This window comes from Bombus terrestris, chromosome 6 (assembly GCF_910591885.1).
Source record: "Bombus terrestris chromosome 6, iyBomTerr1.2, whole genome shotgun sequence".
Taxonomy (NCBI): Eukaryota; Metazoa; Arthropoda; class Insecta; order Hymenoptera; family Apidae; genus Bombus; species Bombus terrestris.
In genome coordinates, this window is record NC_063274.1 from 3,857,227 (window position 1) to 3,874,126 (window position 16,900).

The following is a 16,900-nucleotide window of genomic DNA, read 5'->3' on the forward strand; positions in this document are numbered from 1 at the left end:
CGTTTCCGATATCGTCAAATATTCTTCTGCTTATTTAATTTCGAATACGAGGTAAAATCGATCGAATACGATCCGTTGGAAAATTACTTTTTCACAGTTGTGTCATTATTCTTCCGAGTTACATACATATAGGTGTACCTACTTAGCGATATGCTGACGGTCGCGCGACTGGAATTAGGGAACGCGGAAGTCACTGGTTTCCGCCAGGGATCGTGGATGTAGATGTGAATGGAAAAATCTCGCCGTTCGAGTTTCAGTTCGATCCGTGTCGGTTTTCCGACAGGGAAACGGCGGGAGATTAAATGCGTGACCTTATTCAACCGACTCGAACCTCCGCGAGGATAATTATCATCGGACGAATTATCATCGGATAACGATGTTCGTTCTTCGTTTCTTCAACGATCGAAGCGTCGAATATTGACCGGGTCACTTGAGATAATCGAATACGTGTACGTACCTTTCGATTATCTCAAATGATCCAGTGTGAAATACGTTTTCTGATTAATTCATAGAAAAACGATTAGATACCATTCATAGATACCTATGAGATTCTCTCGCTGTAATTCCTGTCTATTCAAATTTTTCGTGTTGAAAATTTTCATATCGCAGAGATCGAAGAGGTGATTTTATATCGATTATAGTATTTTACTGGATTTTGTGCCGCATATGCACCTATCTGCCTATTTTAGGTTTTATTCGTTCGAACGACAATTGGTGGATGATATCACGTCCATCGTACGACATTCGTTCATTTAAAATATAAATATTCTACTTTTATTTCGAAAAGTTTCTGAACTTTGGTACTTAAAACTAAAATAACGTCACGGAACACGCACTTCGGTGCACTGTATCCACAATATCGACATATACATATACCTACGCTTCCATGAACTACATTTCTTATCGTACTGATTTTCGAAACATTTTGTCGTTACATTGCACGCGTTTCGCAATATTGTACGCTCTCGCAAGTGTTTTTAAATAAACCAAATGTATTCCAAAGTTATCTTACGCAGATATTACGTTATAAATTGGTAATTATTATCATTACGATAATAGTCTTGCTTATTATAGTAATGTATCGTAATACATCGAAGCGAGTTTCACAGTTTCGGTGCGATACAGATACCTACCATTTGACACGAGATCAAATGTCAATTTTCTCTTTATTAATGATAAAATTCTAATTATCTATGTAGATACATAGTTACCTGTTATTCGGGCTAACTTCTCACGATTCTTCGTTTTTTCTCGTTCATCCAACTTAGGCAAAAATTTACTATTTAATTAATAAAACGGTTAAACACAAAAATTTCTTTTATCTTAACATGTCGTCGTTCTTATTAATATCGATTCCTTCTCTATTACTCGTAATTTAGAATCAGAATTAGAATTTTTAATTCTTAGAATATGTATTAGGTTGTCGAAGAAGTTCCTTTCGTCTCATAAGCTGATAATAGATGAGCAACAATTTCTGTTTTATATTATTTTATTGAATTAGCTATGATCCATTTCGTTCTATTTCTATTATCATGTTCGTGCGTAATTCGATAAACTAACATAAAAGAAAACACATTGTGCGTGTATTGTTTCCTTAAGAAAAGAAGAAAGATACTTTGCGGACAATCTGATAATTACAATTTCTTACCATCTCACGAAACTAAAAAACGGTGGTGTTTATGAAATAAAAAGATAATTAAGCGCATAGGCGATTCTTAGTTTTTTCCTTTCGTCAAAGAAAAGTTCGACGTCCAAGCGTTTGCAGAGAAAATGCGAACGCCGGCCGCGAATCACGAATTCGCATCTAAATAGGTTTCCACAAATATCTACGAGTCTACCCCTGCTTAGCAGTCTATATTCTATACCCATTTCTCGGATGGCACGACTTTAAAATGCTTCATGAATATCAAATTTTCGTTCTCTCGCGCGCCTTCGCCGCACCCTCTCTTTTCCCTGTCTGTCTCCCCTACCAGTTTTCTTCTTCTTTTTTTTCTCTCTCTCCCCTTTATTTCTCATTTCTACCCGTTCGCAGCACTTGGAAACAAATTTGTCGTGCATGCAACGATGCACTTTTCAAAGTTTTAATAACAGGGCTTCCACTTTTATCATGTTACGGCACATCGTTCTGTATGTGTAATTAGAAAAATCGTATAATTAAAACGATGTAGATAGATATATAAATAGTATATTTCAGTTTAAACATAAACGTTCTGAAGAAAGTATCAAAGTTAAACTATAAGCATCGCCACGAGTGGTTTCGTGTGATAAAGTTTAATAAACGCGTTACATATCTTCATATATCTACTGTAGCATCGGAAAAAGGATAGGATTAGGATAATTTAGATTTGTAAAATTCTCCTAATACTATTTATTAAGATAAATGAAAATAACAGAGATTAATTAACTTGAACTAAAACACAAAAGTCTTATTCCGCTCAAATCACTCTCGCAACTCTATAACTCTCGTCTTCGGCATCTGCACTCGCACGCTCTCGCTTCTCAACTCATACTGTACGGTTTTTGCATTCGTTCTAGCCGGCGTTTCAACTAACTCTCTCTTTAGCATCTCTTTTGTTTTTTCCTGTCCTATCGCGCACGTGTCCCGAAAACGCCCGTGGCCAGGGTCAGGCAGGCCTTTTCCACGAAACTGTTCACTTGAAAGGACCGACGACACATTGATGTACCCGACGATGCCGCGGCTCTCGCGACATTGTTTACGATTCGGCCGATATCTTAGGCCTTTTGTCCACGATACTACACTACCTAATTTCGTTGCTACGTATAACTTTCTTTCAAAACGGACTAGAACGGACTACGCGTCAAACTTCTTTCTTCTAATTTAGCAAATAGATTTGAAGAAATTGTTAAAGTTGACACGTATCTAGAAAGGTATAGGTATCCAAATCCTATATAACCAATATACCTGGAGTATTCTTTACACGCAACTCTAGTTAATCGTTTAAACTTGTATTTCTATCGAAATAAAGAGGCATTGTATTTTATCGAAGTGGTCACTATTTCTAAGAAAACCCTACATGCGGTCTTTGTAGTTTTCTCAAGCGCTGAAGCCATCAACAGCGTATAGGCAATAGACTGGGACGACTGCAGACCATAAACGGTAGACAGGCGACGATGGTTTCGGGGTTTTCAATTATAGGGTAACACTACTAGCGTGCGGATCGAGACCGGCTCAAATTATATTCCTACTGGTACTTGCACCTCTGTATTAAAATATATTTTCTACTTTAAAATTTATTTATACATCGAATAAGCTCAACATATTTCATTCGTATAAAGCGTTAAAAATATTTTCCTTGACATCCTAACGTAGATATCGTGCAGTTTTCAATCGTAAAATACAAATTTGATAAATCAACGGCAAAAGACGCTGCAAAAAGGAGAAGAAACCAAAAGATAAAAACCTAAACATATAATAGAGATCGATATTCGGTGGACGAAAAAATTCAGGAATACTTTATTTCGAATCCGACATACCGATGTCATCGTGTTGCATCGCCTGTTACCGTGTTGCAATCCCCGAATCAACGACTGACCTGTACCTGACTGTAACTGTAACTGTACCAACCTACCATGCACTGACTCATCCCCAACTGACGAAGCAGTGGTTAGTCGATTTTTGCATTATTCTTTCCTTTCCTTTGATCTTTTATGTGCGATGAAAATCTTCAATTTTATCAATTGCTCTGTTAAAAGAAACAAACTGTCGAAAGTTGCGTTTGACAAGTAGCTGACCAACGAACGATCGCAAAGGAAACGTCAATTGCCGTTGAAAGCGGTTGCTAATCGTCGATCATCGATTGCCAATTTTCAATCGAAGCTTCCTCGGAATTCGTGAATTCCTTGAAATAGCGCTATTTTGTTGTAGGATTTACTATTATTATAATTATTATTATTATATTCACGTGTTATTTTAGATACTCGTAGCGCATTGAACGTACGTAAAGGCGCGAACGAGTACAACAGCATTGAAAATTACATGGCAGATAAGTCACTCACACCGGCAATGGTAGAAGTCTGCGACATTTAACGCGTGGCATCGGTCGTTTCGCAATTTCTAAGCCAATGGTCGTAGATACGTTTGTTTCTCTTTCTGGCCGGATGAATGCGGGTAGCCCATCGATCAACAAGGCAAATACGGACGAACCGTAGAATACGTCGATAACGATAATATTTTAATCAAAGGTAACGTAAGAAGAGGCATCGAGGGAAACGGAAGAAACTTTAAGGTCTATCCGTGCTTTAACCTAGCGGGCCAAGGTGACAAGACAGACAGAATTTTGTTGGTCTAGACTGTAGACTCTAGACGGTAAGTGTCGCAAAGACCCGGAATAGAACGGCGAGGACGACGACGACGACGACGACGACGATGGGATTGGCCATTTTGTTGAGCGCAGGAATTTGTCGACGCTGCACTTCGATATCCTCTGCCTGTCGTTTTCTTTTTCTTTTCATCCTCGTTGTTCGCCCTATACTCGATACCCTCGCGGCTCGTAATTTCTTGCCGTGTATGTACGACACGTACCTGTAATGAATCGCACGAAACTTTCCATTGATAGTGGGCATACGGTACTGTGCCCGGTCGACGCAACCCGACGCGACACGTGGCGAACGGATAGAAAACAGAGACTCTGATAATCCGTAAAAGTCTGTGTAGCTTCGACGCGTAAAAAGAAATCTACGTTTTGTTCCAGTTGTTAGGACGTGGTTGCGAGTCGATACGAAGTTTACGCAAGAAGAGCACGAGAAGCCCATTTTTATTGATTTTCCCATTTTTATACTATCGTAATGTTTCGTATTGAAATTTTTGTTATCCAAAACTTGGAACAACGCGTTAAAATGTCTCTGAAAGTACACACGTACTGTCTGCTACTTAAGGCCACATTTGGACCAAATAAACGAAGAACTACCGTGATATCTGTAAATGATGTTCTCTATCAACGTGGTTCGTGGTGTGCCTATCCAGACGTATTTATTAAAATCTAAATAAAGCGTAAATATTTAGTTACCTAGCTAGATATATTTAATTACGCGTATCGTACGTATTACACATAGGTGCAATAAACGTGAATCGACTACTCTACGAATTACAATGTAACGCAAGATAATTATTTTATAACACGATACAAGATAATCGTTCGGGAAGTGCTAGCTGTCGCTTGTCTCGTCATCGATCAAAACTTCTACGTCATTCTAAAAGCGCAACAAGTTATATCATTGACCTTTACCCATTCCATGTCGTAAACTATAAACTATGCAGCCAACATTGCGACTATGTAACAGCATTAGCTGTGTGTCTGTCGATCGTTTAAGAGTATTCTTACAAGAATAAATCGCCGTTTGTTCTATCTAAAGATACAAAACAAAAAAAAGACCATATGAAATCAGAGTCACGTTTCTAGTGTTTCTACAAGACAGTTGCTCGTTTTGCCTGTTATCGTGGCGTTACACCGACAGGTCAAGAGACTGATCTATCGCATCTGGTAGAACGTCCTGGTCGGTTGGCGCGCAACAAACTTTACCCCGAGATTTACGACAAGCAATTGCATTCGAAAGCCAAACATGAAAGTTCTACCTCTCTCTCTCTCTCTCTGTTTCTCTCTTTGGCATCCTTTCTTTTTCTTTCACCCCATTCGAACAAAACCGTGGGATGTACGATGGGTCTTTTGATCTTAACTTCAATGCCAATCTCGGCCATTTATCCATCTTCCATGGGATACCCAGTGGTTGGAAGAACGACTCGAAATTACCGATATATATCCAAAACTTTCTTTCGTTGTCTTCTCCCTCCAGACGTAACCGATCTGTTCTTCGCGATCTACGTATCTTCTCGCGCAATAAACGAGACTCCGACGTTGAACGAGACGAAATCTTTAATTCGAGGAAACATCGTGCTAAGTAAAACTAGTCGTCCGTGTCGCCGTGTTGAATTAGAAAGGAAACGTTTAGAAAGAAAACGTTGAATTAGAAGAAACGTACGTTTGCACGTATATTTTTCAAACAGCGTTCTATCCGCTTACCAATGCGTTATTGTAATTTCTTATTTATATCATCGCAGTAATATCAAGTAATCTATTTATCGGAATTGAACAAATAGGTGCCAGTTTTCCACTGGAAAAAGAGAAATTGCGATTAATTATAATTTTGATTCTTACGAGCGAACCAAACTCCGGTTATGGAATGTTAACGCAATATGACGCGTACGCTTCCACAAGCGCACGACTATAGGCGGAAATAGACTGTAGCGATATCTCGGAAACTAGGCGAGACCGATGATCACATGTACAGGAAAAAGTTGTTTAAGATGTTAAGCGTTAGATATATTGAAAGATCATCGAAATCGGAGACGCTGAAACGTTTCTATAAATTCGCCAATGCATCTGATATCGCTCAATTTCAAATTGTCTTTGATCCAAGAGCAATTACCATTCTTATATCGCGAACGAAGAAGATAAGTAGGTATTCTTTGTATTTTGTATACGATATATTAGGATGTGCAGAAAGTTTCTTTCTTTTTACAAGGGAATAACAGAAGCACAACATTTTCTCCCGATAGAACAAAATGGATCATACATAATTCAATAAAATAATATAAAGCATAATATGTTGTGCATCTATTATTTCCTGATAAAATAAAAGAAACTTTTTGGACAATCTAATACATCAAGGTAGAACAGTTGAAATCTAAGGACTGAGAATTAGTAAAGATGTGTACGCGTTTATGGGAAATTGGAATACGGTTTATGGGAAAATTACGGAACGCACACGCATACATAAATAGCTATAAACAAGTATCAATGTATAGAAATTGTTTAAAGCGAAGTTCTTCGTCTTTTAATATTTAGAAGATCAAACGATCTCTCTTCCGTTTCGTGAAATATGAATTTGCTTGAACATTTACTGTTTATCAATGAGTATCGAAGAAACCAGAAACTATGAAAAATTTATTGGAAAAAATCAAATTCTGTTATCAAAATCCCTCGCGCAGATATCTAAAAAATCCCTCTATATAAATAGACGTGTCGTCTTCTGTACTTTTCTAGCAATTTATCCATTTTGGAAAAAATGCTCTCGTATCGGCTTTTCATGACGCTTGTAAAGCGAAAAAACGGCACGTGGCAATTAGATCGTCGAATTAAAGAAAGGAAAGGATAATATCGTCGATTGGTCTTTTTCCAACGAAAGGCTACGTCGATCGATATTAAATTGATAACCCAATGGAACGATGAGGCAAGAGTGCCGGCACACTTCCTCGTATCTCCCTTTTTTCTGATTTTTCTATTTTCCTTTTTTCATCCATCGTGACTTCTATGTTATCGTTCTATACTTCATACTTTTGAAGTCGCGTCTTCTGATCTTGTTTACCACTATGGTGAACCGATGGTTAATGAAGTAACCGGAAGTGCGGATCGACGAAAGATCGGCAACAACGATAGGAATGTCTGGCTCTCGAGTTTCGATTCAATTTCTTTGCTCGATGAAACGGATAGTAAAAGTACCTGATCGAAAGATTCACGAGACCAGCACTGCTCTTGCCAAAAAGGTACACGATACTACTGCGTTTCGATACTTTCAACTTTTAATAGGTAAACACGGTATATTGGCACTGACCATTTGCTTCTTTGATCTATTCGATTAATACAAACAGGGCCGGCGTGACCTTCTGCGGGGCCGGGTTTAAAAGTTTTCCGGGGCCTGAATACACATTCCAATCCTACACTTAAATCTTACAACGAGGAATTATTTATTTACAAATGCTGTTTTACATATTATATATTTTTTATAGGCAGTCTTTTTAAACAAATCCAAGTAATGTTTTTTCGTATGCATAATTCGTTTTCACGGGGCAAAAAGTTCAATGAAAGTAGAAAATCTGCGATCACGCATGACTTTTGCAAGAAAACTATCGATGTAGTATAATTTGTCTAAAAAGTACATTTTTCTGAAAGCGCCTGGATTTTTTATCTAAAGTACCTTCCAGGATATAAGGACTTTATGGAGTTACGCTGAACTTTCGTGGTTTTTCTCGCCCCTTTAAACTGAATCATCGCTACCGAAAAAATGTCTTGCATCCGTTAATGGTATCATCATTCTGTACAAAGTTAATCAAAATCGGTGTTTTTTTAATTGGGTAATTTTCGTAGAACGCGCTGAACCTGAATACAAAATATTCCGTATGCACATTTCCTATAGGTTTCCTATAGGTACAATTTATAATTAAAAATTTATAATTTATACATTTTACCTGGCGATAACAACTAAATATTTCTCTACTATTTCTTTTTCACAAATTATCTAGATATTATTCGTTATGGTTTCTCGTTTTAATTAAAGAACTGAGGACCGATAGATGTTACAGATGGATGGTGTTATTTGAGGATAAATTAATAGTAGAATAATAAAAGACAACTACGACACTGGATAATACAGTAATAAGCAACAACAATGATACGGTATCTTTTATACACCTATATGCACAGAAGCATAGAATTTTCAAGTTACGTGACATTACAGAGGGTTGATCCGATCGATCGAAAAATTTTACCCATGGTGTTGGATCGGCATCTAATAACTCTTTAGATAGACGCACGAATGAAATTTAAGTAGAACTGGAAGAAAAGCAAAGTAAAATTAGCCAACACGAATTATAAAGTTGCACAGCCTTTCTCAAATCAAATTTGAATATTCGAATAACTCGAATTTAAGCGTTTACATTGTAGACGTATCTAATTGAAATACTTAAATCCGAACAAGCGTTTCTCTTTCGTTCCCTCTACGTAATATCGTTTTTACCATAGCTCTGTGTGTAACGAAATAAAATAGGCGTAGATGTGACTTTCCTAGCCCAACATATTTTAGCTATATTTCAAAGAACTTTATCGATCTTCTCCTAAATTTTCATTTCTATAATTCTCCTACGTTATCCAAAATTCTTCTTTCCAGTTGCATTTTCCCATTTCCAATCCACATCGACGGTCAGAAACACCAATCAATCGATCGCCGAATCTAACGCGTTCAATGTATATGTAATTGTACGATATCGAAGAGAAGCTAACAGCGAGAAAACGCTAATTCTTCCGGATGCAAATTACACGTAATCAACGGTGGCTGCGGAGTGGCTCTAAGGAGTTTAAGTTTATGAACGCGTTTCAGTATGAGGCCGTGGCTAAGACTACATGAGAGGAGCAAGAGTAAAGGTGGCTGGTACTGGAGGGAAGAGGAGGAACGAGGGATAGTGCTGAGCCAGCATAGCCGGCTTGCCAGCCTGCACATCGATACCAACCAGTCAGCCAGCAAGCCAACCTACCAATGAACCCACCTACAGTCGATAGAAAGGTTTTTCTTACGAGAAAACGTTACATATGCGATAATTCGAGGGGAATTGAAAATTTTCGATGGAAATCGTCCCGATATCGCGACCATCGATCGACGCAGTGCTCTCTACGCTGAGCTAATTGTATCGAAAATTTGCCTTAATATCGAATTAACGCTAATGATAATAACAAGAATGCTAAGAAGAATAATTTATCGGTTATAAGTACGTATATGATAACTCAAAGTTGGATAGAGAAACATTAACGTGTAGTAAAAGTGATATACGGAGTGTTCATTTGAAAACGTCTAAACGTGTCGAAAACGATGGATTCGCGAGAAAAATGTTGAATGCAAGAAAGGGAAATGAGAATTGAATTTGAGAGGTTTTTTTTTGTAACAAGTAAGAAACGAATAGGATAGTTGCATTTCCTTCTCGAAATTGTGCACGGTGATATTTAAAATGTTCAAGTGAACACTGTGTACACGATACGTGCAGACTATAATGACGAAGATACAATAGTACGCTGTTATCGAATCTAATATTAAATAATGGCCTTGCAAGATCAGTCATTAATTTGATCGTGCTTGGTAAGTCACTTTCATTAGATATGATAATAACACGGAGAAATAAAAATGACGTGACTTTTGACTGGCATGTAGTTTATCTTACAATTAGCGAAAGTGAAGGCTGATTGTATTATTTCCTTAACTAGGGTTCTATTCCATTGTCCATTGAAAAGAATATCGGTATTTTTTGGTAAATAATTATCCAAGGAAATAAAAGAATTTAATTAGATATATCGCGATATTTTCATTTTTATTTCTCTTCGTTATTTGTACAAATAAACGTCGAAAGTAGGAAGCAAATTTGTCGTCAAATTTGGTTATCCAGCTGTTTTTCAAAAGAAACTACGAAATTTTCAGAAATTTATTTGGGATACTACGATACTGACTGAAAGAATATTATGCCACAAATGGAACAGTGGTATTCCGTACAACTAATCTTACAGTGAAAACGGCACATTTTGATCGGACACCGGGTTTGAATATATTTTTCCGCGTTCCGTTACATGACAAAATACAGCTATACGATGTATATAATCTGCCAAGTCGCATTCAGAAAACAAATTTGAATATACATATTACTTCACGTCGATCTTATTTGCCAATAAAACGTAAACGCTCGATTTCCAAATTTGATGTAACAATCGGATTTAAATATACTTTTCTATATCTCGCGAATAAAATGTAAACCCAATTGAATTTTCGATATCAATGTAATTTTATCTTAAATATAAAATACATTTTAACCAAAGTAAAATTGGAAATGATTCTGTAACCAGTTAGATTCTGAAGCTATTTCTATATTACTTTTATAAACATTTCTTTGTGCCAAAGAATATCGAACGAGCTAAAAACACAGCCAACATTAACGTTCTTACAACTTTGTTCGACGACGATTTTGCAACAACTAGTAAGACGAAGAAGCAACGAATAAGAATAACGCGAAGAATTTCTCAACGTTCGATCACGATTCAATTACTAAACCGATCGCCGCGTTAATCGAGTTAATCGAACTCTTAATTATCCGCCGTCGACTTCGATCACCACGTTCAACCAGTGAAATTCCAACGGACAATCGTAGCAGAGAACCCGCAATGACGAAATCTACGTTCATCTACGATCGTCTAGGACCTACAGTCTGCGGTCCACGCTGATACGACCGCCTCAAGAATCCAAGAATCACTCACTGACTCGACCATCGCGAAACAAACTAATCGGTTCGTATTCGAGGATATTCTCCGATTCATTCGTAAGGAAAGATGCGAGAGAAACGGACGATCAATGACAAGAACGAAGAGAGTATGGCATAAAAGGACGAGAGAAAGAAACGAAATGAAGGGCGGAAAGAAGGAATCGGGAAAGGTACGTATAAAATTCGGGTTCCCAACCAGTGACACTCAAAAAGCTACTTTCGGTTACTTTCAATTAAAGATTTTGAACGCAGTTTAAACGTTACATTAAAGTTATCCTCTGAATTATCTATTTTTACACGTTGACCGCTGTGAGAAGCTTCAACTACGTGGGTCGCGCGAATCAACTGGCCCAGCTCGACGAAAGATACTGAAAAGTTCATTTCAACGATGGTTGAACAACCTTGTTGTTATGTTATTCGAGAATAAAACAATTGGGGCTAGAAGCAACCAGATATTCGCGATTATTACGACAGTCGACTCGTTAATGTGTTTTTGTTTTTTTCATTCACATCGACCTGTCGGTTATTGACGACAAAAATGGTGTTGTTAGAGTTAAATTTTGTAATATATTTGAATATTTTAAAGTTAAATTTTGTTCCACTGTATTTTTTATGTCGTTGGATATTAGCGTCTTCGTCTCCGCTGTTCGATTTTTCTACCTTCATTCATACGCGTAGTTACGTGGTTTTCGCAGAGAGTACAGCGAGGAGCATCTATTGTGTTGGCAATTAAGTAATTTAATTAAGTAATAAGTTGGCACTTAGTTGTCGATCCAATATTTTGCTGGGGATATGTATAGTCGTGTGTGATGACTGCTCACGACTAGTTCTTAATCGGAACGTTTTCTTTGCCTGGTTAAAAATGTTTTCTTCGTCCATACGTATGTATCGCTAAAACGACGAATGGAAAATTGTAAGTTGCAAACTTCTCTTTTACAACTTCTCGATGTTGCGTCGCGTAGAACGATCGAACGATTGGTAATTCGTAAGATTTCGTTTCTTTTGTCATTAAATTTGTTAGCGTTAGAGAAGAGAATTTATTCGTACCGATAATTGGCAACTCGTGACTTGAAAAATTTCGCTAATGTTACTTGCTGTAGTTCGATTTTGTAAGACGATCCAAGAGAATACGTAGTCGCTGTAACCTCGCAAAACCCACTATAGAAAGGAAGGACAATCACTGGGTTACATAGGTATCTGGCTATTAGAAAAGAGGGTCGTGGCTCAAAAATGGTTGGGAAACACTGGTACGGAGAAAAAGAAAGGAATAGTAACGACAATAGAAAAGAGAGAATCACAATGAAAAAGAGAGAAGAAATTGGAATTGGGAAGGGCGAAGGAGGAAGGAGGATGGAAAGAGAAACGAAGAGAGAAAAGGACGAAGAACGTTCGCCGGATAATCCTTGGAGTCATTTGTCTGCCGGCTGTTGAGACGCTCATTTGTTCGCGGCGCGATGACAGATGACAATAAAGTAAAGATCGTGCCACGGTCATAGAGTGTAGGGTTGGTAAAAGGTGGAGAAAAGGGGGAAAAGGCAGCGGTACCCCCCGCCTACAGTAGTTAGGATACAGATCTGTTTGCCGTTCGTGCCTCAATTATTCTCGGATCATCGCTGTGTATCGGCCTGGGGAACAATCGAATCGCGGTATTTGTGTCGCCGTGATTAAAAACATAATGTTCTGTTCCGCGAGCTATAAGTCGCTCTTCGACAAGATAGAAGGGTATCGCAACGAATCTATAGAATATTTTTACCATGCAACTATTTATAGGGAAGCTTTATTTGCATATGGATTCCTAGACACATGTAACTGTCTTTAAACATGTCTAGTTGTTTAGTAAATGGACGAGATGCGACTATTTATTTAGAAATTTATCATTTGGTAGAACGTTCAAAGATGAAAAAAATATATTAAATGTTTGTATAAAAGACTGTATTGTTCTTGATCGTACGATATTTTAACATGGACCGAGTACCTGTTTCACAAACTATCTCTCAAATGCTCAATACCTAAGGGACGATTTACCATAGCGATGATCCTAAATGAGGGTGTTTGCAAATTTTATATTCTATCCCTGTAAAATTTGATAAAAACAAACATTTTGATTTTGTAAAAATTATTTCCAGTCGTAGGAATTAGTATATCGTCCTATGGTCGAACGAGATGTGTACACCACATAAATTAAGCTTTTATGATATTTCCATGTGATAACCATAATTCTAACACAAAACAATTAACAGAGTAATAGAGTAGATTAATATTGGGTTGGCAATTAAGTGATTGTGGATTTTGTCATTAGGTGGTATTGATCATTTAGTTGCTAACCCAATACATTAGACTTATGTAATTAGATTTATGTATTTAATATTATTATACTATTAAATACTACTAATAAGAATACAGACTATAATTACATATTCTAGAAAAGATGATTAATTACAACAAATTAGCAAATATTTACTGTCTATATATATTAACTAATACTGGTACTAGTAGTAAGTTATGGTTCAGATTAGGTAGTCTTTGAAAGCGAGATTCGTCCCTTTCAGAATTATTCCAAGTTTGTCTTCGAACGAAGAGAAGACTCGTGAGATATTTTAGACTTGGATCTTTCGTTAAATAGTTTACAAGGATTGTTATAAAATACGTTTATCGAGGTCCAGCCGGTTGAAACGAAGAAGCGGGGAACAAAGTTCGCGGAGGGGAATGAGACTAACCGCTGGCACATTTAGCGACTTCCGGACCACGTCGGAAGTTCCGTCATATTTGTCACCACGCCGTTATTAATGGCAAGTTTTTATTGTTTTAGCAAAGCTAAGGATGGAAGTGGACGAAGAAGAGAACAGAAAAACCATCGTTTCTCTTCCCTGGCTATTAAATTTAATAGCCAATATCTCCCCTATTGCTGGCACTTTTTATACGCCCTTTATCTGCTCGCGATTCTTTCGAGATAAGTAAACATTGATTCGTCCGATTCTCTCCAATGATTCACTCCATCGACTCTTCCTAATTTGTTGACTCTTACCGTATTCCCTTCAACTTCGTCCTTAATACAACTCATTGCTCATTTTCGTTGAACGATCCCATAATTTTATTCTAATCCTATCGAGTTACGAAGAGAAAGTATTTATCTTTTACATCGCTATACGTACGAATTATACCTACAAGAGAAAAAGAAAGAGAGAGAGAGAGAGAAAGCAAGAAAGAGGAGGACAGAAAAATTAATCGGAAAATATTTACCACAGCATCGGATTGAAAATTCGAGATCAAACGTTGTTTCTATCGCGTCGTATCGTACTCATCGCGAGGATCAAAAATCACGAAGGAACCAACCAGTCGTGACTCGATCGTTCTTTTGGTTAAAAATGGTTCAAAATAGTTAAAAGAATGTTAGAACGTCGATAATTTTCAACCTCCGCGGCGCGGCTCTCGTCCACTCGTCCGCGTAATCGCTCGACGACCGCGACTGCTCCGGAGATGAATGATTACATCTCATAGACATACATACTCGCGATATGCTATAATTGCAAATATATTGCATTTATCATCGGTATAGGGAAATAAATGAGGCCAATAATGTGATTACAATGATCGCGTTGCATCGGTCGGTTCGTGTCGAGCGGCGAGATGTTCGTCGCCTTGACTTCAAATCGGCGACCTTCGTTCTTCGCCACCCGTGATCGTCTACGCCCCGCGTGGTACACATACATGTACATGGCGATAACAGCCCTCGTTTTTTTTGAACTTGATAGCCAAAGAACTTCATCGCGTGGAAAGATTGCGAAAATGTGGCTGATCAATCTCCACATGTGGTATTTTTACAATCAAAAATATTAAATGCAACTTTGTTTGGTCTGGTATGGAACGATTTCAGAATTTTCATACGATCTTTTGGAGGGGGACATCTCTGTTTAGTTTTTATCAAAATCGAAGGTTGTGTGTAACGTCGATGGTATGTAATCGTTAGCAACATGTGCCAACGACAAGTAAATTGCTCTTTGTTTTGTTCAATCTTTCGATAGAGGTAAATTATATTGGCGATGACCAGGAATTTAAAGATGCGCAACTATGTAGAATGCAGGTAACGTGCAGAAATATATATAAATTATCCAAAGTACAATATTCGTTGTAGTATTTTATGCAAATAAATCCGTTTAAATCACATTTGTTTAACTTTGCCCGTGAAAATGTGAATTTGCATACACATCCGCAGTCTAGTAACACACCTATATAATATATATAAAATGTAAGTATAAGTATATGCAGAATAGACGTATTAAAACAGATGGACGTTGATGAAATTTATAGGGAAATTAATAACCATGAATAATTTTTCTAAAATATATGATAACACGTGATAATACAATAAAATAAGTATATACATGTGTGATAAAACTATGAATTACATACCATAATCTCTGACGCACCACGAGTAAAAGAAAATATTATATAATAGAAATGAACAAAGTTCGTATGAGAAATGCATGGATTTGTAATATTTCGATCGTTCGAGAATAAAGGATCGACCGAAAATTACCTTTCCTCTATTGTTTGTCACATTAAAACGAAAGAAAATTACGAAATTACAAAAAGATAACTCTGAAATGAAAATTTAGGCATCTTCTACTGGAAAATGTATTTTTGTACCTTAACTTACGCTTATCGTTTGTAGAAAATATATACCTACTGATATTTTCTTGATTATTCGCTATACACTTTCATATCAGACAAGAGCATCGATGTTTCAGCTTTAACATTTCACTGTTCCTTATAAATTATTATACCAGTCGCTATTGTGCCGTATATCAACGGAAACTAAATATATTTTAATAACGATATTGATATATGTAAGTGATTATTAAAAGAGGAAATAGATCGTATATACTTAAAGAAAGAACTTAGACAAAACATGCAATAACAAATATTCAAATTTCTTCAATTTAATTAAAAAAAACTTTCAAATTAATAGAAAGAACTTTAACCTCAAATTTTCAACTTGTACCTAATACATACACGAAACTTTCCGTGAATAGATTTATCGAATAATAGATCTTCGAATTTTATTTGTTGAATCTAATCAAACAAACGTTAAATTAATAAAGAACAACGAGTATTAGCATAAGGAAAATAAGAGATGAATACAAATTTTCCACCTATATCGTAACATGTAACATTTTCAGTCGCGAAAGCGCTAAGACCAATAAAATAATTTTCTTCGAAATTCAGTTGGCAACAAGGATATTCTGGCTAGTACAGTGCCAGTAGTATACCTATAGATATAAAGTTATGCGTCGTAGATTTTGACACGAAAGACGACCAAACCGAGGCATCACGTAACGCGAAGCCGCGGTGTACCCCGCGAGGTGGATTCGCGAGGAGAAGGAAGGCAAAAGAAACCGGGTGTCAAGTCGCATCTAGCATCTGCAATCAACACTCGCATGGTTCCAGTGACGTCACGTCCGGTCATCTGCCGAATAAGCAGAAACCGTGTAACCGGACTCTATCTACGAGAAACGATTTCGAAAAAGAAGGAGTCGTCGACGACGAGCACGTGTAGCGCGAAGCGAACACAGAGGCGTGGCTGGACTTCGTGATCTAACTAAAACCACTGTCTGTTCTAACAGTTATTCATTTGTATACAGACGCAAGTGATTTTGCATTTAGAAATAACGATAATAATAATTATTGGTAATGATAGAATGATCAAAGAATTCGCATAAATTAAAATTAATAAAATTTTTAATATAGTAACGATAATAGCTATAGTAATAATATACAAAAGTAATGATATGTGGTAATGATAAGTAATAA